Here is a 23,873-nt window from a genome sequence, read left to right as displayed (position 1 = left end):
CACATAGGAGAGGCGCCCATCTGCTTCTCCACCCCTCCCCCTCTCCTTCCTCTCTGTCTCTCTCTTCCCCTCCCGCAGCCGAGGCTCCATTGGAGCAAAAGATGGCCCGGGCGCTGGGGATGGCTCCTTGGCCTCTGCCCCAGGCGCTGGAGTGGCTCTGGTCGTGGCAGAGCGATGCCCCAGATGGGCAGAGCATCGCCCCTTGGTGGGTATGCCGGGTGGATCCCGGTCGGGCGCATGCGGGAGTCTGTCTGACTGCCTCCCCGTTTCCAGCTTTGGAAAAATAAAAAATAAATAAAAATAAAAAAATAAAATAAAAATTTATGCCAAAATCAGATAATAGAAATGATAGCCCTAAAATGTAGAACAGAGTCAATAAGAGAAAGTGATGAGAATCTGGTATCCCTTGATCATAGGGTAAGAATCAGCATTCCTTAATAAGCAAAAACAGCTGATAAATTGCCAACTCTTGTAAATCGGGCTATTTACCCACTACAGACAGAACTGTAGAGTACAGGGGATCCTTGGGTTACAACCGTCTCAACTTATGATGTTTCAAGTTTACGACACTCCCATAAAAACTTTAAAAATTGAGATGTGTTTTGGCTTATACCATTAGCACTGTACTTACAGACTATGTGGGCAAACTGCTTTGATTGCACACAGCGGAAGAATACACAATAACACGGCATATGAGTGAGGGAGTTGGCATCCCCAGTACGCTTACCTACGCCATTTTGAACTGTTAAAAGTGCAAGTGTTGGCCCTGGCCGGTTGGCTCAGCGGTAGAGCGTTGGCCTGGCGTGCGGGGACCGGGGTTCGATTCCCGGCCAGGGCACATAGGAGAAGCGCCCATTTGCTTCTCCACCCCCGCCCCCCCCTCCTTCCTCCCTGTCTCTCTCTTCCCCTCCTGCAGCCAAGGCTCCATTGGAGCCAAGATGGCCCGGGCGCTGGGGATGGCTCCTTGGCCTTTGCCCCAGGCGCTAGAGTGGCTCTGGTCGTGGCAGAGCGACGCCCCAGAGGGGCAGAGCATTGCCCCCTGGTGGGCGTGCCGGGTGGATCCCAGTCAGGCGTATGCGGGAGTCTGTCTGTCTCTCCCCGTTTCCAGCTTCAGAAAAATACAAAAAAAAAAAAAAAAAGTGCAAGTGTTCTGTTTGTATTAGGCTAGGGTGTGTTTCAACTTACACCAAAATTCAGGTTACATCACTGTCAGGAGAATAGAACTGTGTCGTAACCCAAGGACCCCTTATACTTAGAAAAAATGTTAGGATGTTAGCGTATTTCCTGCTATATAGCAGTCTTCAGAAGTCCTTCAAGAAAGCAGCATATGTTGAGTGAAGTCTTAATAAAAGAAAAATCAGCTCAGTCAGTCATTACAAACACAAGATGGCTGATATTGCAACTTACAAGGTTAAAAATCAGAAATCCCTAAACTAACAGTGGGCCCTTAATTATACAAAATAAAAAGTGAGAAAAGCCTAAAGCTTCAGGGTACTCTCCAACATTCCAACAAAGAAAGCATTTACCCACTTGTAAAGCTAGTAGCTGCGGCCCCCATCACAGCCACCTGGCCTGTGCCGGTTCGCATTTGATTTGGACACACCAATGAAATAACAGAGGCAAGAACTGGTGGGTCATTACCTTTAATCCTAGCTCGCACCTGGCGGGCAAGAAAACACACACAGTGGAAGACACTTCCCTTTCCATTCAGAGCTCCCAAAGCCACTGACTTATACAAGTTTCCTAGATCAAAAGCCCTACCAGCCTTATTCACCACTGTTCCCCAACTCCTTCTCTCTGCACAAACTGGCTTCTACTTCAGCACTCCGCCATATGGGGTGCCTCTCCTTTACAATGCTGATGGCAGGATCTGAGCAAGAGTGCCCTGGTCTGCCTCATTTTATAGTGTAGAAATTAAAGCCTTTAAGCCAGTATACAAATAAGAAAGTTTCTGATACAAAGCCACTTATCTGAGGCATAAATAGGATTTCTCATAAGAGTGCACCACCCCACATCATGCAACAGTCAAGGGTGTGAGGAAAAGCTCAGTTTTGAGAAGATCTTAATATTAAAAGGGTGGAAAAGGCTTAGTCTTAATACTAAGCCTTAGGCTATAAGGACCTTGCCAGCCCACAGCCTGTCTCCCACACCCAATACAAAATATAAGCGAAGAAACATATATATCATATTTACAAACTTATTTGACTAACATCCACTATGAAATAGCCTAGGAGAAGGGATACTTTAGCTGTGTGTTGTTACCTCCAGAAGTTGGTCTGAATGGCCTAGAGACAGAAGCCAAGAAGGACATTGAGAAGACTAAGATGTGCATGTGTTGGGCAGATGAAATATATTATACTCACTTTGTTAAAGATAGCGCTGCCCACATGGAGGCCCGTTGCCCATGTGATATTGGTTGCCCTTTTTGATTGGGATGGGCGTGATTATATTAATGTGTATTGGGGACAGCCTGTAAGCAGGCAGGATCATTATAGCCTAAGGTTTAGTTTTAAGACTAAGCCTTTCCCATCTTTTTTGATGTAGGGTGGTGCACTCTCATAAGGAATCCCATTATGCCTCAGATAAGTGATTTTGTATCAGAGACTTCCTTGTTTGTATACGGTCTACCGGAAAGTTTTGTCCTTTTTTAGAATAAAACAAAATACAAATTTTTCTTACCATCAATAAACTTTATTAAATAATATAATTGCCATTATTATTAATGATTTCTTGCCAGCGTGAGGACAATTTGTATATCCCATTTTTGAAAAATGTTTTATCTTTTGATGCAAAAAATTGAACCAGTGCTTGTTTGATATCTTCTTCATTTTTGAATTTTTTGCCCTTCAAAAAATTTTGTAAGGACCAAAACAAGTGATAGTCGGAAGGTGCTAAGTCTGGGAATATGGTGGATGCGACAGAATTTCCCAGCCTAGTTCTGCAATTTTTTGACGAGACCCCAAAGCAGCATGTGGCCTGGCATTATCATGATGCAGTATGATGTTCTTCCTATTGAACATCACCGGCCTCTTTTCTTGGACTGCCGTCTTTAAATTATCCAGTTGCTGACAATACCTCTCCAAATTGAGCTTTTCGTTCGGTTTTAAAAGCTCATAATGTATTGGTCCTCAAATGTCCCACCATATACACAACATTCTCTTATTCAGAGTCAAATTTGGTTTAGAGGTGGAAGGGCTAGGTTTTCTGGGTTCACAATATGCCCTTTTCCTTATGATGTTTTCATAGGTAATCTACTTTTCATCCCCACTTATTATCCGGTTCAAGAAGGGCTCGATTTTGTTCTGAGCAAGCAGAGATGTGCATATGACGACTCGATCATCCAAATTCTTCTGACTTAATTCATGTGGCACCCATCTTGAATATTTCCACACAATTCCTATCTTCCGAATATGGTCCGAAATGGTTTGCTGAGCTGAATTAAGCCTTTCTGTGATCTCCGATGTTGTCAGAAAAAGATCTTGCTCCAACATGGTCTTAACAACGTCATCATCAATCAAAGATGATCGCCTAGAACGTGGCTTATCAGAAAGGTCGAAATCACCTGTTTCGAATTTTTCGAACCATCTTCTGCATGTCCTATCAGAAACTGTACCTTCACCAAACACTTTCAATAAATTTCTACATGCTTCTGTAGCATTTCTTCCTTGCTGAAATTTGTAAAAATTACAGTGGCATAAATGAACTTTATCAGTAGCCATGGGTACACTATCACTTCACACATAAGACTAACGTGAGTCAACTTTGTTTTAGTTAATTTGCTAAGTCAGTATGTATACATTAAGTGATAAAAATAGAGGCAAACATGCGCCAAATAAACATGTGCTTACATGTCGAAACTTGTGATAGAAATGGACAGAACTTTCCGGTAGACCTGATATATTGGATTAAAGGTTTGGATTTCTACACTATAAAGTGGGGCAGACCGGGAGCTTGCTCTCTCAGTTCCTGCAATTAACATTAGAGAGGAGAGCAGAGAAAGGCCATGTGGAGGAGGCCAGGAGAAGCAGCAAGATGGTGGAGTGCTGAGTGAGAAGCCAGTTTGTGCAGAGTTTGTGCAGGGAGAAGGAAGGAAATGGGGAACAGAGGTGAATAAGTCTGGTGAGCTAGAAACCTTTGATTCTAGGAAACTCAATAAGTCAGTAGCTTTTTTTTTCTTTAATTAATTTTTAGCCAGAGAGAAAGGGAGAGAGAGAGTGAGAGGAACATCAATCTGTTCCTCTATGTGCCCTGACCAGGGATCGAACCAGAAACCTCTGTACTTCAGGCCGATGCTCTTAACCAACAGAGCTATCTGGCCAGGGCAAGTCGGTAGCTTTTTTAGCACTGAATGAGTGGGTTTTGGAACCCAGTGTGTGTTTTTACTTGCCCACTGGGTGCAAGCTAGGAATAAAGATGATGGCCCACCAGTTCGTGGCTCCGTTGTTTTATTACCGTCTGTCCGAATCCAATGAGAACCTGCATGGGCCAGGTGGCTGTGATGGTGGACGTGGATACTGGCTTTACAGTGTGGTTTCACAGTCTCAGTACTACTGACATTTTGAACTGGGAGACTCCTTGTAGGGGGTGGGGAGCAGTCCTTTAGGATGCTATAAGGCCAGGGACCACTGTCATGGCCATGCAGGTTCACATTGGATTCAGGCAGACAGTAAAGGTACTGTGGAGCCAGAAAATGGTGGGCCATACAGTTCATTAAAGTCTAGTCATGTTGTAAGCTACCAAAAAGCTGAAAATTGATATTGATATTCTGGGAGGAAAGGTCAGGCTTTCCTATCAGGCTTCCTGTTCCGTCCCTCCTTTAGGGAGGAGAGGGAGAGGAATGTAGAAGTTTCTGGCTTGCAAGAACAATAGGTCATTCAGTTTTAAATCTAAAATAAAGGTTAACCTAGAAACTTCTCTTTCAACAGGAGGCAGAATTTATATACCACCTTGATTGTAGTTCCTCCCCCTTACTGGAATCTTGAGGATAAAATACCTCTAGGCTAGTGAAGGAAGATGAACCCTGAAAGATTTGTAAACATCTTTGATTGTGTTACCTTGAGAGTCTTAATATTTCTGTGTGTAAAGCCAGTATTCACGGCCACCATCACAGCCGCCTGGCCCATGCAGGTTCCCATTAGATTCGGACAGACGGTAATGAAACAATGGAGCCAAGAACTGGTGGGCCATTAGCTTTAATCCCAGCTTGTACGCGGTGGGCAAGTAAAAACACACACTGGGCTCCAAAACCTACTCATTCAGTGCTCACAAAGCTACTGACTTATCCGAGTTTCCTAGAATCAAAGGTTTCTAGCTCACCAGACTTATTCACCTCTGTTCCCCATCTCCTTCCTTCTCCCTGCACAAACTGGCTTCTCACTCAACACTCCGCCATCTTGGCTGCTTCTCCTGGCCTCCTCCACATGGCCTCTCTCTGCTCTCCTCTCTGCTCTCTCCTCTAATGCTAATCTCAGGAACCAAGAGAGCAAGCTCCTGGTCTGCCCGACTTTATAGTGCAGAAATCAAAACCTTTAATCCAATATACAAAACAAGGAAGTCTCTGATACAAAGTCCACCCCACATCAAAAAGGGTGGGAAAGGCTTAGTCCTAAAGCCAAGCCCCAGGCTACAAGGATCCTGCCTGCCCACAGCCCGCCCCCAACACACATTAATATAATTACGCCCATTCCAAGCATAAGGGCAACTAATATCATCACCTGGGAGATGGGCTTCCATGTGGGCAGCGCCATCTTTAACAAAGTAAGCATAATATATTTTATCTGCCCAACAGTTATATTGCCCAGTATCCACATATCTTCTTTTTCTTTCAGTGACCCACCCACCCTGACTCTCCGTCCCTATGGCTGACCAAAGTTCCTATTCCCAGTTACAATAGTTAGAATCTGGTCCAGATCTGGCCTATCGTCATATGCTATCTCCCTCACCACAGGACCATGATGGAAATATGACCCAGTTTTTTATTCTTTTGAGGGGAGGGGAGAAAGGAAGGGAGACAGACAGGAAGGGAGAGAGATAAGAAGCATCAACTCATAGTGTGTCACTTAGTTGTCCATTGATTGCTTCTCATATATGCTTTGATGGGGGCAGGGGGCAGAGCTCCAGCAGAGCGAGTAACCCCTTGCTCAAGCCAGCAACCTTGGGCTCAAGCCAATGACCTTGGCCTTCAAGCCAGTGAGCTCAGGATCATCTTGATGATCCCACGCATAGCCACTAACCATATGCTCAAGCTGACAAGCCTGTGCTTAAGCTGCATGAGCCCACACTCAAGCCTCCAACCATGGGGTTTTGAACCTGGGACCTCAGTGTTCCAAGTCAACACTCAATCTACTGTGCCACCACTGGTCAGGTTGACCAATTTCTTAATGAGATATAATCCCATGACTAATGCTAAAATGGATAAGAAGCTCTTTAATATTGGGCTTGCTAAACTGAAAGAATGTAAGCCTGAAGCCATCACAGGTCTACATAAAGAAGAACCACCTGAAAGTATATCTGACATAAGAGGAAGTCACTGGACATGTCCTGAGGCCATTGTTTGAGTCTACTAAATCCATCTGTATCTAAAAAATATATACTGCTGTGTGTTCCAGTGTCCTAAACTAGTATGAATAGGGTTTTGATCTCATACAACTGAAGAAATTTAAAAATCTAATTATTATTACCAGTTATCAGATGAAACTGATATCAGTTTTCAAGTGGAAAAACTGAAGCCATAAAAACTATGTGCCTAAATTCATACAACTAATTACTGATGGCACAGATTCAACCCTAGGCGGGTTTGGTTCTAATATCCATGCTCCTTCCACTACATCATACACTCAGAAAAAACCTGAAATCTCTCTGTGCTTTATAATTATGTGTAACTATAAAGTAAGTCCTTATATAAAGTCAGTATTCTATTCACATTTGTTGAATGACCAAAAAAGAATCATATGCCTTCCTGCTCTCTGTCCCATTCCTACAACTTGCCTCTTCTGAGACACAGAGCATTTCTGCATTATTTTTATAATGTAGGTTAATTCAAGGAGATGTCTATTTCTTTACTATCTTATCCTCTTTCAAAAACCATGATATTACTGTATATAATAGGAAGTGTCCCTAACTAACCTAAATCACTTTGATCATAAACAGCCAGTTCCGGTCACAGAATAAATCAAGATCCAAAATACAAATAGGAATCCGAATCTTGGAAAGAGGACATCACCAAGGTCTAGCTAGTATTCTGTTATCATGAAACCCGGAAAAGGACACCTAGATTATCCTGTGAGATACTGCTGTTTATGTTAATATTTTAAGATATTTGTAATGACTACATTCATTAACTTCTAGAAAGTAGCAGCTATTTATAAACAGTCAAATCTCTTTCAAATATTATTGTTGAGGGTGAGAGAGAAGGCAAGTAAAACAAGATTTAAGAATATAACATCCCTGCCATTTTCAATAAATCCATCTAAAAACTATGCAAATTTTTTGAGAGCTAGAACACTCAACAACGTTTCACAAGTCAACTTTTGTTTCCCAAAAAAGTAAGGTAGGTCAGTTCACATCCAGACCAAAGACACTGGATTCAACATTCCTTTTTTTATTATTATTATTTTTAGAAACAAATGGAGAAAGGGAGGGAGGGAGAAAGAGAGGCAAGGAAAAGGAGAGGGAGAGAGGGAGGGAAAGGTAGAGAGAGGGAGGGAAAGGTAAAGAGAGGAAGAGAGAAATAGAAACATTCATTTGTTGTTCCACTTAAGTTGTGCATTCATTGGTTTCTTCCTTTATGTGCCCAACCAGGAATGGAACCTGCAACCTTGGTGTTTCCGGAGGACGGAGGACAGGCTAACCAACTGAGCTAACCAGCCAGGGCTCAACATTCTTTTTTTTTTTTTTTTACAGAGACAGAGAGTGAGTCAGATAGAGGGATAGACAGGGACAGACAGACAGGAATGGAGAGAGATGAGAAGCATCAATCATTAGTTTTTCATTGCTCATTGCAACACCTTAGTTGTTCATTGATTGCTTTCTCATATATGCCTTGACCACGGGCCTTCAGCAGACCAAGGAGCCCCTTGCTGGAGCCAGCGACCTTGAGTTCAAGCTGGTGGGCTTTTGCTCCAAACCAGATGAACCCGCGCTCAAGCTGGCGACCTTGGGGTCTCAAACCTGGGTCCTCTGCATCCTAGTCCGACGCTCTATCCACTGCGCCACCGCCTGGTCAGGCTCAATATTCCTTTTATAAACTTATTCAAAAATGTCTATTTTCTGGCTAAGATCCACCACTTTCTTAGGCTTCTTTACTTTTTCTTCGTTCTAGCAGCTGGCTTTCTTTTCAGAAAAATACTTTAAAGAAACAACATGTTATCACTTAACAATATATTGAATAATACAACCCCAGACAGAGAACAAGCCAAGATGTGGACACTGGGCAGTTAGCTAGGGTCATGCATATCTAGGGTCTCACTTCCAAGAACAGGAATTCATTTCAGCAAAGCTGCAAATATTTCAACATGGACGTTTGGAGTCATTCCAAAATAATTAAAACTGATGTTAAATTCAGGACTGTTGATGATTTACTGTATTTAGACACTTACCACTTGTATTTATTTCAAGTTTAGCATATGAAGGACCTGAATTCAACTTCTGGGTCTCCTTGGATAAATGATGTGACCTGAAATTGGTTCCAGATCACAAGAAGAGAACATCTGCCTGGCCTGTGGTGTGCGGCGGACACAGAGTGGACTGGAATGCTGAAGGCGCCCGTTCGAAGTCCTGCAGGTGCCTGGTCAAGGCACATACAAGAAGCAGGTACTGCAAGTTGATGCTTCCCACCACCCCCAACACCCTCTCGCTCTTAAAAAATCAATAAACAAAATCTTTTTAAAATAAGAAAGAAAACATGTACAATCTATCCAATTTACAGGGTTGGCACAAAAACAAAAATATACAAGTGAGAACTTTTAGTAGGCACTAAACAAATATTAATGCCCTTCCTCCATAACAATATCTGAATATACAAAATATACTAAAAAACTTTTACTGATGAAAGTTATTTCTACCTTCGAGGTTAAAATGTCAAAGAGGGGTAGAAAAAGTAATGTATATAAACAAATAGTTATACAAATGTAATATATGTTATATATATTGGCAAGAGAAAAGCAGCCTTCTGCTTTGTAAAAAGTTCCCATTATATATTAATCTAAAGATCCATATAGTTCTCCAATATAACCCTTTAAAATAATTAGGATAGTGATCTAACTAGTTATTTTTCATTAATAATTATGAGACAACTGCATTGTTTAGTTCCCTTTAATCACTCTACTATTGAAAATTTACTCAATACATAGAAAGTAGAGGCCTGACAAAGCAATGGTACTTAACCAGAATATGTAAGTTTGGATTAAGTTCAAAATGGATATAAAATGTGACAGTGACTGCATATGTGTTATTAGGAAGACCACCATACTACACAAACTCTATATTGAAACAAAAAGGTGATGCTTGAAAATGTTTCCTTTGCTCCTAGACAAAGTAAAATTTGTAAAAGCTTAGTGAAAGTTTAAATGATGAGTAACCTGCCTGACCAGTGGTGGCACAATAGATAAGAGCGTTGACTCCAGAACGCTGAGGTCCCCAGTTCAAAACCCTGAGGTCACTAGCTTGAACGTTGTTCATCAGCTTAAACGTGGGGTTGCTGGCTTGAATGCAGGATCTCTGACAAGATCCCGAGGTCACTGGCTTGGGGAAATGGGGACTGGCTTGGCCTGAGACCATCTGGTCAAGGCACGTATGAGAAGCAATCAATGAACAACTAAAGTGAAGCAACTTTGAGTTAATGTTCTCATTCTCCTCCCTCTCTCTCCCTTCATCCTTTCTCATTCTCTTTCTTAAAAATATAAAAATCAATAAATGATGATTAACTTGTATAAGTGTATATAGAAAGAATGTGATTCTGAGGAAATACAATTCAAAAGAAATTCAGGACATTGTATAAACATCTTCATGAACCAAGCGGTGGTACGGCTGCTACAATGGGTACTGACTCAATTGTTACCAAAATTGAATATTGGTAGAAGAGTCAAATGCATTTTTTTTATATAATGTGAAATTAACAAGAGCCATACCAACTGATAAGAGAAATTTGGAAAATCCCCCAAGGTAGGCATTCAGAGTATAAGGGACACAAACTACAGAAGTCTCCAACTCTGAGCAGACGACATATCCAAAAGAGAACAGCAAGCATCAAGAATTAATATCGCCTGACCAGGTGGTGGCGCAGCAGATAGTGTCGGACTGAGATGTGGAGGACCCAGGTTCGAGACCCTGAGGTCACCAGCTTGAGCATGGGCTCATGGGGTTTGAGCAAGGCTCACCAGCTTGAGCCCAAGGTCGCTGGCTCAAGCAAGGGGTCACTCGGTCTGCTGTAGCCCCCTGGTCAAGGCACATATGAGAAAGCAATCCATGAACAACTAAGGTGCCGCAACAAAGAATTGATGCTTCTCATCTCTCTCCGTTCCTGTCTGTCTGTCCCTATCTGTCCCTCTCTCTATCTGTCTCTGTCACACACACAAAAAAAAAGAATTAATGATCAAGGACTAACTCTTCAACTTTGTGACAAGGCTAGAAATGCTCTTGTTCTATAAACCTAAGAACACAAGAGTCAGGAATAAGAAACTTTGCATGTATACTAATGACATGATGTAAAGCCTTCAGCCTTCATTTTGGAAGTAAAATATGGCTTAACAACTTTAATGACTCCAGTCCTATTATAAAATTGTTAAAGGTCTGAAGGGATCATTTAAATTTTTCAATTAAATGACTCTATTTTATAGAGCTAGGTATATCCTAGATCCACAAAGATTTCAAGAAATACCATTTGCTAATGTCAAGGGTCTAATGAACATTGTTTTTCTAAGTCTTTGTTTCTGATTATTATACATACTACATCCATGCAGGATGGGCTATTTAGAAGCAATCTCATTCACAGTGATGTAATTTTAAAGATATTTATCTGAATGAACCAATGTAAAAAGTATTTCTATACACTAAATACCTAGAATATAAATATTCTAGTATTGAGTTTCTCCTTCTCCTAAAACCATTTGTCCCAGTACAGAAATACTTTTTTGCAAATAAAATAATTTATACTACAAAACTAATTTTAATTTTTCTATAATTAGTGTTATTTCATTTACAATAAAGACCATAGTACTGTTATTCAAATATTTTCATAGGAAGCTAACATTTTCTTTTTAAAATTTTTTTATTTATTAATTTAAAAGAGAGAGGAAAAAAATCAACTTGTTATTCCACTTAGTTGTGCATTCATTGGTTGCTTCTTTTATGAGCCCTGACCAGGGGTTGAACCCACAACCTTGATGTATCAGAGCAATGTGGTAACCAACTGAGCTACCCAGCCAGGGCCTGAAATATTTTTAAATGTTTGTCATCAGTTACTGTGACTTTGAAATGTAAGGCTCTTCATTATCAATTAACATAAAATTAGTAATCTTTTCTTCTATAGCACTGCAGTACTTATTTTTAAAAATGGAAAGGCATTCATTTCAGCAAAATGTGTAACTTGGGTCTCAACTGTAGTACCGTAAGGCATGTCTCAAGTATTTGTTGCTAATATTGGTTATGCACTTTTTTTTTTTAATAACTCACTTTCCTCAATAAATCAGAGTAAATTCAAGTTTCTCCCTATAATGATGTCATTTTCAGTCACTTGTAATCTGATATGCTTTCTTGAGCAGAAGAGAGTAAGATAGAATTATAGAAAGCATGGCAGGAACTGCACATTAGTGTATGACACACATGTAAATATCTTGTACTGGATAGGAAAAACTATTGAGAATCACTGACTTAGATTACAAAATCTTTGTTTCACTGCTGGATGAGGCAATAAGGACGATCTGGTTCAATTCCTAACACTTCACTCAGTTCAGTGCTTGTTTCACAACACCCAGTAACTATAGGCTGGTCTCTACATTTACGTTGTATGTGTTTTTAAGAATTAAAACCATATACTTATAGAACACACATTTTGAAATAGGAGTATTTATAAAATATTGCTCCTTAAAAAATAACCATACATCAGCAGGAGGCAGAAAACATTCAACTCAGAATTTCACGTAATATTACATTGGAAAATACAGTTTAAGGTTGGTTGTTTTTTTTAATGATTTTAGAGAGAGAGGAAGGGAGAGAGAGAGAGACAGAAACAATCTTTCTGTATATGCCCAGGTGGGGATTGAACCAGCAATTTCTGTGCATCGATAACCAATTGAGCTGTTGGGCCAGGGAGAGTTTAATTTTTAAACAGATTAAATAAATGTGGTTTAAGGTGGAGAGGAAGACTGGAGACTTAAGAAAGTAATATTTAGTTTTTCTGTATCACTTTTAAGCAAATATTAGTGATTTAAATGAAAGAAATTTTGGGAAAGCATCCAAAAATAGATAATAATCTAAAGTGAAAAAAATAATTCAGAAATTCAGAAAAACTAAACATATTTTGAGATAAAAAGCATTTAAATTTCTGACTATCCCTACTGAGACAGAGTAACTGGAGAATTATAAAAGAACAGCTAATCAGGGATATTTCTAATTATTTGCTCTGCCTATACAAGTGCAAATATCATTCAAGTAAATTTAGTGTAATTTTAATTTCATAAGTCTAAAATTTAAGGACTTTTAGGATGGTACGCTAAACACAGTAATACCAGGAGAGATAAAATTAAAACTATAATGTAAGGAACTAACAAAATATGGAAGTTGAGGACTTCCTAAATTCAGGCATTTTACCTACATTGTCTCATTTCTTCTTCATAATAACCTTGTGAGGCAACTTAATCATCCTCATTTTACAGATGAGGAAACTGGTTTAAAGAGATTAAATAACTTGCCTGCCTGGCCAGTGGTAGCACAGTGGATAGAGCATCAACCCTGGGACACTGAGGTCGCAGGTTCAAAACCCTGAGGTCACCAGCTGATGTGAAGTCTCATCTGGCTTGAGCACAGGGTTGCAGGCTTGAGTACTGTATAGGATCATTGATATGATCCAATGGTTGCTGACTTGAGGTCAAGGCCACCGGCTTGAGCAAGAGGTCACTAGCTCAGATGGAGCACCCCAGTCAAGGCACATATGAGAAAACAATCAATTAACAACTAAAGTTAGGCAACTATAAGTAAATGTTTCTCATCTCTCTCTCCCTCTCAAAATAGGTAAATAAATAACAACAAAACCCCACAGAAGAAATTCCTGACTTCCGAAAGAAACTCAGATTATCTGGCTCCAAAGAAAAATGAATCTTCTTTCACTACATGATGTGACCTAGCAAAACACACCTAAACTAAAATTGTCAGTCTTTTAATTAAAACCTTCTAAAGGAGGAAACAATGTCAAGCTTATAGTAAGTGGTGATGATATACAGACTAAAAATTAATTATTCTTTCATAAATATAGATGAATGTTTAAGAAATAATTACAAATCATGCATGACATTAAATTTTAAAAAGCTGAATATGTAATATCCCAAAAGTGAAGAAATCTAAAAATATTTGTAGAAAGACACTAAAATAAACTTCACCTTACCTAGATATTTTTAATTACAAAGAAAAAACTTGAAAAGCCCCATGCTCTGTCAGCCATAAAGCAATTTCATATGGGTATCTAGGATTATATTTATACTTAAGAACTAAAAAAAAGTAGATCATTGCTTGGGTCTGATCCTTTCGTTTTGATTCTAATACGTATGTCCTCTATTCTTCTCCATTTTTCTTCCAGATCTTGGAGTCTTCCTCTAATTTAGGGTAACTGAATGTCAAGTTCAAAAACTCCTGCAAGTTTAGCCTGACCAGATGGTGGAACAGTGGATAAAGTGTTGACCTGGGATGCTGGGGACCCAGGTTCAAAATCCCAAGGTAGCTGGTTTGCGCGCAGCCTCATCCAGCTTGAGTGCGGGCTCACCAGCTTGAAGCACATGGTCACTGGCTTGAGCTTGGGATCCTAGACATGATCCCATGGTCACTGGGTTGAGCAAGGGGTCACTGGCTCAGCTGGAGCCCCCCCTCAAAGTTAGTATGAGAAGCAATCAATGAAAAACTAAAGTGACACCACTACAAATTGATGCTTCTCATCTCTCTCCCTTCCTGTTTCTGCCTCTCTGACTCTCTCTCACTAAAAAAAATAAAAAATAAAAAAACTCCTACAAATTTAGATGCAAGTGCAGATACACTGCAATGAAAACCATAAAACTGCAATAATTAGTAGAGAGTTACAGAAAAAACAAGTTTCATTTATTTTCCAAAGCATTAACTATTGTGGACTTATTGGTGACATTTCTTCTCTATAGTTTCACTGAATTGATATTAAGGCATTTAACTTTTACCATAAAAATTAAAAAGGAAGAAGAAAAGGAAAGACAGAGGGAGGCGGGGGGGAAAACCTACAGCTTTGATTAAAAAACATCTAAACATCTTATTCTTTTCAAAGTTCCAAAACTATGATTTTCTCATTCCCTTTAATCTCTCAGTGATGTGGAAAATTAACCATACATAAGCATGCCATAGACAAATGAGATGTGAAAAATTAATGTTAATCCAAAGATCTATAAATTCTGAGACATAGCTCTTAATTACAACATTTAAGAAGTTAGTTATAAAAAAATGAGGTAAGTATGAAAAAGAGATAACAGGATAAACTAAAACTGAAAACCAGGATTCAAATACTTAAGAGTGCAGAAACTTCGTAAGTATGGAAAAATTACAAATACAATAAACATATATGTAAACTAGTAGCCATTTCTTATTCTATTATAAACTGAAGTTCTGTAACAAAATATCCATGAAACAACACCCAACAAAGTTTTGAGCCCTATCAAAATATAAATCTAAGTAATTACTTCATTTTCCATGAAATAGTTCTTTTAAAAGTTCACATTTGAAAGCTTTCTTTTTCCACTACAAGAATACATTCTATTTCTAAAACAACATATTTAGATTGATCCTATTTATTAAGTTACCAATACATTGCATAATTGGTAGTCCCTTGGACCTGTCTTCAAAAAAAGATGCTTATTTAAAAATCAAGTACAAAACTAGAATCTATTAACACAGGAGTCAGATTTTAAGACAAAACTTTTATTTGTATAACAACTTCATTAGATTTTCATTCTTTTTCTGATTACCAAAATGCAATTTACTCACCTGGGCCTTGATTGGCAAAGACAATGACTTCTAACTTATAAGATTGCTTTATAATAGTCTCATGGAATTAAATTGTTATAGGTTTTATAAACACTACCTGCATCCACAAATAGAAATAGCATCTTACAATATTTTGATATGATACATATTCATGTGGCTTTTCCAACTTGATCATTTGTTTAGTTATTATGTATCAAATGTCTTTAAAATGTTATTGCTGTGCAAGTAGTTGGGTACTGACCAACGCAAATTTTCTGCATTGTTTGAATTTTTTCATCTTGAAATAGTGGAGGAAAGAAAATGGCAAATTTGACCAGAGTTATAGTTACCTAACAGTTGAAGATGATCTGACTGTGATTTTCCTAGCAAAGCCTGTTTGGACTGTTTCTTCCAAACTACTGATATCAACCTTTGAAGTAGTGCAGAAGCTGCATTAACTGAACCCTAAATAATTGTCCATGGGATTTGTTTAATGCTGGCAACCCTCAGTGCAGAAGAGAAACAAATCTTCACAAAGGTCTTTCACTAAGAAAACAAAAAATGTTTCCACATTCATGGAAGAAAAGAGGAAATGTTTCCACCTGTGTCCGTGTACTCACTAAATATTCCTAATATCTTTGGAAACACAGTTCCCTTGGTTTAATACCAGCAGAAAAGTGTTCCTGGATTACAATAGATAGACTCAGCCTTCCTTTGCACTGACTGACAAACTTGTGGCTCTTCATAAATATGTTTTTCTTAATACCATATAGGTATACCAGGACTACAACACTGCACTAGTGATATAACTATTTTGCAATAGTTTTTTTTAAAAAAAATCCTGTTCCCATTCTATAGGTTGAAAAGCATTTTCTAGTCTATAATCACTAAAATAGTTTTGGGTCTAGTCTTATTGATTTTTACATTGTACTTTTATATGCAGTGATTCCATTAGAGAAAATGTTTACTCTCTTAGAGAAAAATGGTATACTATCTCGTTAGAGCAGTCGACGTCCAAGTGTCAGAGAGAACGCTATGGTTGTATGAAGCTTCTTACTAATTAAAAAGATTGACGCTTCTTTTCAACAGTAAGGCGAATGAAAACCAAAGGCTACAAGCCTTAATAAATTTTTGGATTTGAGATTGCACAGCATTAGATAACATCACAAATATACAAAGTAAAAAGCAACAACTTCACAGTTACCGCCTTCATTTGTGCATGACGTACCCAGCCTGGCAGTACCAATACAAACTCAAAGCAGTGCGTTTAACAAAGTTGATACTAAGGGAGATTCCAATGGCAGAAAGCTGACCCAAAGGTGCCTCCTAAGCCCTACATGGCAAGGAGAGAACAGAGCAGACACTACCCGGCTGCACTAGCTTCACACTTAATAGTTCTCTGTGGACTGTCTCTCCGGCGTCGCCCCGGCCCAGACAGGACCAGGGATGGAAGGTGAGGGGGAACAGCGGGAGGTAAGGAGGCAGACGGACGAAGAGCAGGGGTCGCGCCCCGGGGGTCACGGGAGACCGCAGGGCCCCAGCGCGAGAAGGGATTGCGAGCATCCAGGGGTTCGGGGTGGGCCGCGCCGGCAGGGGAGCACGCCGAGAGAGGGGGTGCGGGTGTGATGGGCGGTGCCTCCGGCCCCCACCGCCCCACGCCCCGCAGCCCCTAGACCCGGCGACGGGGCGGGGCCGCGGCGCCCGCCCCAGCCCCTCCGCGCCGGCACCCGCCCCCTCCCCAGCCTCCTGTCCCGCGCTGCTGGGAGGGGCAGGCGTCGCCGGAGCGGGTGGGAGCCCGGCCCAAACCCCAAGCAGGAATGCTCCGCCGCGGGCGGAGGACGGGCGGGAGACCCCGCAGCCTGGGGCAGGAGGGGGGGGCTGAGGGCGGAGGAAGAGCACTCGGCGCAGCCGCCGCAGTTAGGCTGAGTCCCCGGCACCCCTCTGCGGGCAGGGAGCGTGGCCCCGGTTCTCCGCCGGCCTTCCCTCCTCTTCCCCCCTCCCCCGGCGTTGCCCCGGACAACAGCGCCCGCCGTCGGCGGCGCGAAACTCACTTACCTAGAACCTGACAACCAGGAGCCCCTCAGACAGGGGAGCCAGTCGCCACCCCGCGTCACGGGGGCCGCCACAACCAATGGGCGCAGCTGTCACGAGCACCTACGGCCAATCCAGCTGCACTCCGGTCTCCGTGCACCCTCGAGGCCTCAGCCAATGGACACGAGCGGAAGGCGGCGCTGCCGGCCGGCCCCAACCCCCTCCTCCACCAGCTCCCAGGAGGCGGGGCGCGGCCGATTGGCCCGGGCCCCGGAGGGTGGGTGGGACTCGGGCTCCGGGCCGGGTGGGCGCGCGCGGACCGGGGCAGTGGGCGCGGCCAGGGGAGGCGTGAAGCTGTGGCCGCCGTCTTCTGGGCCGCTATCCCGCTCCGGCGGGGCCCCGAGGTCCTCCTGCTTGCGCTGCGCTCTGCGTCCCTGGAGCCCGCTCCTCCCTAGCGGGCATCCAGCGCTGCCGGGAGGGAGTAGGGCGGGATGCGCCGGAGGCGGACCGCAGCGTCACAGGAAACTTTGGGAGACTCGGCGGGCCGCGACCAGCCGGGAAGTGGCCGGGTCGGGTGTGATAAGCTGGGGCCGCCTGGAAGGGACTACGCGCGGATCCGCGGCCGGAAAGGAATTCGGAGGGTGGGGGCGGAGGCGTGATTAAAATGTTAAGTGTGCCCGCGGGGTGCTGAGTGATCCCGGGAGCTGAAATCTCCGGGAAGAGAGGCTGCTTTGGAGACGCGGACCCCCCCATCCTTAAATACGCGTATTTCACCTTCCGAATCAGTCCTGTGAGTGGTCCTGATAATCAAGTTCTTACCTTCCTGAGCCTACAATGCGTGAAGAACCCAGCTTGGTCCTTCACCAAAAGAATTTAGTGGAAAAGGAGTAATGTGAGTTAAAGATAACTAGGTGATCTGTAACAGTAAGATAGTTATTAGTCACCATTCAAGGGTGTGTTCCTGTAGCCGATTTTTTAGAACATTGTATCACGTACTTTGGTTGAACCACATTCTTTGCCTGGAGCAAATCTAACTTCAACCAACCCCACCCATCTCCTCCCTACACCTCTTTAAAACTTTAACGTGGGAGCCAGAGGGGTGGGGTGAATATTTTTTCTAAACAGGGCTGTTCATTTGGCCATAGTGAAAGCCCTACACATAGAAAAACATAAATTTTACATTGGACTTATTTTGCCTACTGTTTAAAAGAACCCTAAATACTTCGTAAAGAAAAATCAAATTTTGAAATAAGAGACTTAATTCTCCCCATTGAAGATGGAGGAGGAGATTTCCATTCTCAGATCATTTACCTCACAAAAGCTGAAATCATTGAGCACTTTCTCTTATTTCTGAAGTGAAGATTAATCTTTTTGATGACTAGATAGGTCTTTAATCAGTACTTAGCTTTACTTCCTAGGAATGTTGTTCTCAAGAACCTGGGAGCTCTATCTTTGAAATGCAAACATTAAGAGAGATAGCACCCATGAATACAGGTGGTGTGTGTGTGTGTGTGTGTGTGTATACACATACATACACACAGTGGAATATTATTAAGCCTCAAAAAAAGAAATCTTGCCATTTACAACAGCGATAGTGGAACTTGAAGTCATAATGCTAAATGATATAAATCAAACGAAAATACAAATACCATATCTCACTTATATGTGGAATTTTTTTAAAAAAGTTTACAGATACAAAGAAGAGATTGGTGGCTTCTAAAAGTAGAGGTTGAAATGGGTGAAGGTGGTCAAAAGAACTACAGACTCCCAAGTATAAAATAAATAGTCATGAGAATATAATGTACATCATGGTGACTGTATTACATATTTTAAAGTTGCTAGGAGTAAATCTGGAATCCTTACCAAAACTTAAAAAAATTGTAACCTGTATGCCGACCAACGTTAATTAGAGTCACTGTGGTGATCATTTCACAATAAATACGAATATCAAATCATTATGCTGTATGCCTGAGACTAATGTTATATGTTGTTTATACTTCCATAAAATAAGAGAGAGAGATAGCACCCTTATCTACCAGTTTCTATGGTAGAGTTTCTATGGTAGAGCCTAACTTCACTGGGCAAATTGCTCCAAGTTGCAAAACTACCTTCTATCATAAAGATATGAGAAGTTTGTTTTTTCCTGTGAATAAGCTATTTAACAAACACAGATAGTCATCTCAATTACCAAATAAAGTTAAGATGCATAATGTGTCCAAATGGTTGTTATCAAGGACTCATTATTATTGAGGTTGTTACTGAGGACTTATTATTTAAAACATGTAATGGGTTGAATCTGCTTGGCTATAAAAGGGTGAGATTACTACTTTCTGTCTCTGCAATCACTTTGCTGGTTGCCTATAATGCACATCACATTCTGATTTAATGCTTATTCAGTAGTAAAATGTTTTATTTCTCCACTACCTTTGTGGCGAGGATTTCTGGATTGGGAAAGATATTTATTCATTTTATTTCCTTATCAATACTTATTCCCAAAATATTAAGACTACAAAGTTAAGGAAAGTAATCACTTTAAGTTTTTAATTTGTTTTTGAAAATGATCTTACATTAGGTGATAACACTGAACTACAAATACATTTTAATAAAGTCAAAATGATAATAAAGTTAATGTTTGTGATGTATTTTGTAGTGACTATTAACTGCACAGATTAAGCCTATGTGGAAAAAAAACTCAAAATAGACAAAACTTTAATTTTCTATACTATTAAATTTTGTGGTGTATGGCATGTCAGTATGAATGAAATCAATGAATGTTAGTGCATTACATGGATAGATAAAGCCAAAATACAACTTTAGGGGTTGATTCACCAATGCATATCATTTCCAAGAAACAGGATTTTTCTACTCTTGTACAAGGGAATATAAATCTAAAAAGATGTAGTTGATGAATTAGTTATTATATATTCCAGAAAGTAGTTTTAAATTAAAATCTGATATAGAACTGTTAAATCTACATTGTATATGTGTTTTAAGGAACTCAAACCTCTGAAAACAGTAAGAATCTTTCTAGTTCTTCAGTTCTTTCAGTTCTCACCTATTCATTCAAAAAACTTAAAACTGTCTGGTTTATGCCAAACACTGCTAAGAAATGCTATTTTAAATGAATGTACTTGAATGCATGAATGTGAAATGAGTGTGGCAAAATCTATGGAACAACTTTGAAACTGATAAAAAACAATTATAGCAAACCCAGTTTAAATTTTTCCCTCTGTTATAATCACTTTGCATGCAACACATTGAACAAGCATTTTCTTTCACCTGATTTCAAATACACTGCAATTTCCTTACATCTTATAAATGTTGGGAAGATATGAAAGAATAATGGAAAATAATTTCCTGTCTAGATGATCCATGGTCTTCATAAAATACTAGCCACCCCCACAGGGCCTGAAAAGATATTATTTCAGTTGACATTGTTAGCATAGGATTTAAGAAATTCATCTTCTATCATTAAAATGTAGATCTCTATCAGGTACTATCATAGCTTTTGAAATGCCACAGTACTGCCTAGCTATAAATAAATACAGAGTCCTTGCTATTTATTCCATTTTCCCAAACACCAATTTTTGTTTGTTGTAACAGCATTACTTACCTGGACAAATGAATACAATAATGTGGATATCAAACTTTAGGCAATTAGTACAAAATGATTTTAAAATTCTTCCTTGTCCCTCTCTTCATCACCCTCACCTCCCCATTTTCCTGTTTAATAGTTTCTCATAATAGGCTTCAAGAGAAACCCTGGCTGTGTGCCATCTAATTCATACCATAACTATCCCTCCCTTTTTTCTCTGTTACTTTATTTTCTCCCCTTTTTCTTTCATCTATATTTCTTCTCTTTTCCTGCTTTCCTCCAATTCCAACTCTCTGCTATCTCTAATCCACAATTCATACCTAACTCCTAGAATGTAGATAGTGGGGAGGCATGCAGTTTGGAAATCAGACCTATCTTTATTCTTTATTCCACATGCTGCAGTCTGTTTTCTGTGCATATAAATATCCTTGATTTTGAAACTTGTTCTCATGAATGAATGCTTTCCACTAGAGATGTGAAATTTTCTTTAGGACCTTTTTTTTTGTCTTTCCAAATTACAAACTTCAAAATAGCTACATGGTTTCTTTTATTGTACAAATCTATATAAGGAAAATAAAAGAGAAGGTGAAGTAGAGTTGAAGGAGGAAGACTTCTATTCTGCCTTCAAACTAGATAGCAAATCCATTAACATCATCTCACAAGCATCCCTCCCATCAAGAGGTCGGCTGTCCTCCTAGCACTCCAGTACTGGTTCCCCTGCTTCCCTGACCTGCTTGCCACTGAGAAATACTAACTCCAACATTCACAATCAAGACATACTCTCTTCAAAATGCCCCTGGCTGTTCAAGTCGGCCTTTTCTCAGAATGTACCTGTCCTTTCCCTCATTCCCTTATTCCTGGCTCATTGAACCTTCAAAGATAACTGTCAAATGTGTGCCAGTGGGACAGTGCTGGAGTAATGATTTCCACATGTGGGTTAATTCACTAGTATCATCGGAATCACCCGAGCAACTTTACAGAAGTACCTGCTCCTAGAAAGACAAGTACCATATGATTTCACTTATATGTCAAATCTAAAGAACAAAATAAACAAAATAGAAACAGACTTAGAGATACAGACAACAAACTGACAGTAGACAGAGGGAAGAGAATTGGGGGCTAGGTGAAAAAGCTGAAGGTATTAAGAAGTACCAATCGTTAGTTATAGAACAGTCACAGATATGTACATTACAGCATGGAGAGTCTAGTCAGCAATGTCATAATAACTACGTATGGGGTCAGGTGAGTACTGGAGGTATTGGGGGGACCACTTTATGAGGTACATGTTTGGCCCCTGTGCTCTGCATTTGAAACTAATACAGAATGATATTGAGTATAGACTGTAGTTGGAATTTTATTTTTATTCTTAGAAAAATAAGTTAAAATTAAAACATTTAAAAAGAAATACATACACCTAGATTTACCCACCAAAGATTCTTACTTGGCAGGTCTGAGTTCAGAAAAATCTGTTTGGAATGAGACCAGTGAATCTGGTCAACATAGTGGACTGAACACTTATCTCTGGTCCTTCCCCTAACTCCTTGGCATAGCATAAATACAGATCCAGATCACCAGGGACCTAAGGCCCAGAGGTCTCGGAGGGCAGAGGTGAGAAGAGAGGCTGAAAATACCAGAACTGGTTGACAGTCTTTATCAGGAGTAGTAAATCCTCAGATCACTTCCCAACTAAGCAGTTGGGTAATACGCTGCCCTAACTGAATCCAGAGACAATAAGATTTACTCCCTGCAAAGAGTAAACTAGACAAACTCTGGTCTGGAGGATGCCAGGATTGGCTGAGTATAGGAGTGAAGTGTCTGACTGCATACCGGAGTAAAAGGAATAAGTGAAAATCAGCCAATGAAACTTTCTCCCCCACTGGACTCTCATAATGACCATTTCCAGGTTTATATCCTGCAGAGAGGATATTGGAAAATTCTAGGGGAAGTGATTTACTCAAGGATACAGGGTATACAGTGTCATCCCCTGCCTAATCACATCAAGAATGCAGTCTGCCAGTCTAGTTTCCAGTGCTTCAGGTAGCTTCTCTCACTGTTAACATACATGGACATCTGGGAATAACCACGTTTTTTCTTTTTTTTTCCTTATTATTATTTTTTTTATTTTTTTACAGGGACAGAGAGAGTCAGAGAGAGAGGGATAGATAGGGACAGACAGACAGGAACGGAGAGAGATGAGAACCATCAATCATCAGTTTTTCATTGAGACTCCTTAGTTCCTTGATTGTTTTCTCATATGTGCCTTGACCGTGGGCCTTCAGAAGACTGCGGAACCCCTTGCTCGAGCCAGCGACCTTGGGTCCAAGCTGGTGAGCTTTTTTTGGCTCAAGCCAGATGAGCCCGCGCTCAAACTGGCGACCTCGGGGGTCTCATACCTTTTTTTTTTTTTTTAATAATTTTATTTTTTTAATGGGGTGACATCAATAAAGAAATATTCAAAGGAAAAAAAAAGTGAGCTTTTGGCAATTAAAAAAAAAATTTTAAGGATGACTGGGCAGTGGCGCAGTGGATAGAGCATCAGACTGGGATACAAAAGACCCAGGTTCGAGACCCCCGAGGTTGCCAGCTTGAGTGAGGGCTCATCTGGTTTGAGCAAAAGCTCACCAGCTTGAGCCCAAGGTCACTGGCTCCAGCAAGGGGTTACTCAGTCTGCTGAAGGCCCGTGGTCAAGGCACGTATGAGAAAGCTATCTCTGACCTGTGGTGGCGCAGTGGATAAAAGTGTCGACCTGGCATGCTGAGGTCGTGGGTTTGAGAAAGCTATCAATGAACAACTAAGGTGTTGCAATGCGCAACAAAAAACTAATGATTGATGCTTCTCATCTCTCCGTTGTTCCTGTCTGTCTGTCCCTGTCTATCCCTCTCTCTGACACTTTCTCTATCTGCAAAAAAAATAAATAAATAAGTAAATTTTAAAATTCAACCACAGTCTGGCCTGTGGTTGTGCAATAGATAGAGCATGGACCTGGAATGCTGAATTCGCTGGTTCAAAACCCTGGCCTTGCCCAGTCAAGGCACATGACAAGCAACCAATGAACAAC

The 23,873-nt window shown here is 40.6% G+C and overlaps 1 protein-coding gene across 5 annotated transcripts in view; it reads right to left on the bottom strand.

Annotated features, from left to right (window-relative positions):
- FER (FER tyrosine kinase) overlaps nucleotides 1-17,635 on the bottom strand; it is a 460,210-nt gene extending 442,575 nt beyond the window's left edge. For all 5 annotated transcript variants that reach the window (XM_066381979.1, XM_066381978.1, XM_066381980.1 and 2 more), the window contains exon 1: nucleotides 17,245-17,635. The gene's annotated coding sequence lies outside the window, so the exon portion shown is untranslated. The remainder of the gene's footprint in view (nucleotides 1-17,244) is intronic.
- Between the last annotated feature and the right edge of the window lie 6,238 nt (nucleotides 17,636-23,873).

Source organism: Saccopteryx leptura, chromosome 4 (assembly GCF_036850995.1).
Source record: "Saccopteryx leptura isolate mSacLep1 chromosome 4, mSacLep1_pri_phased_curated, whole genome shotgun sequence".
In the NCBI taxonomy this organism is placed as follows: Eukaryota; Metazoa; Chordata; class Mammalia; order Chiroptera; family Emballonuridae; genus Saccopteryx; species Saccopteryx leptura.
This window is presented reverse-complemented; position numbering and strand designations above follow the sequence as displayed.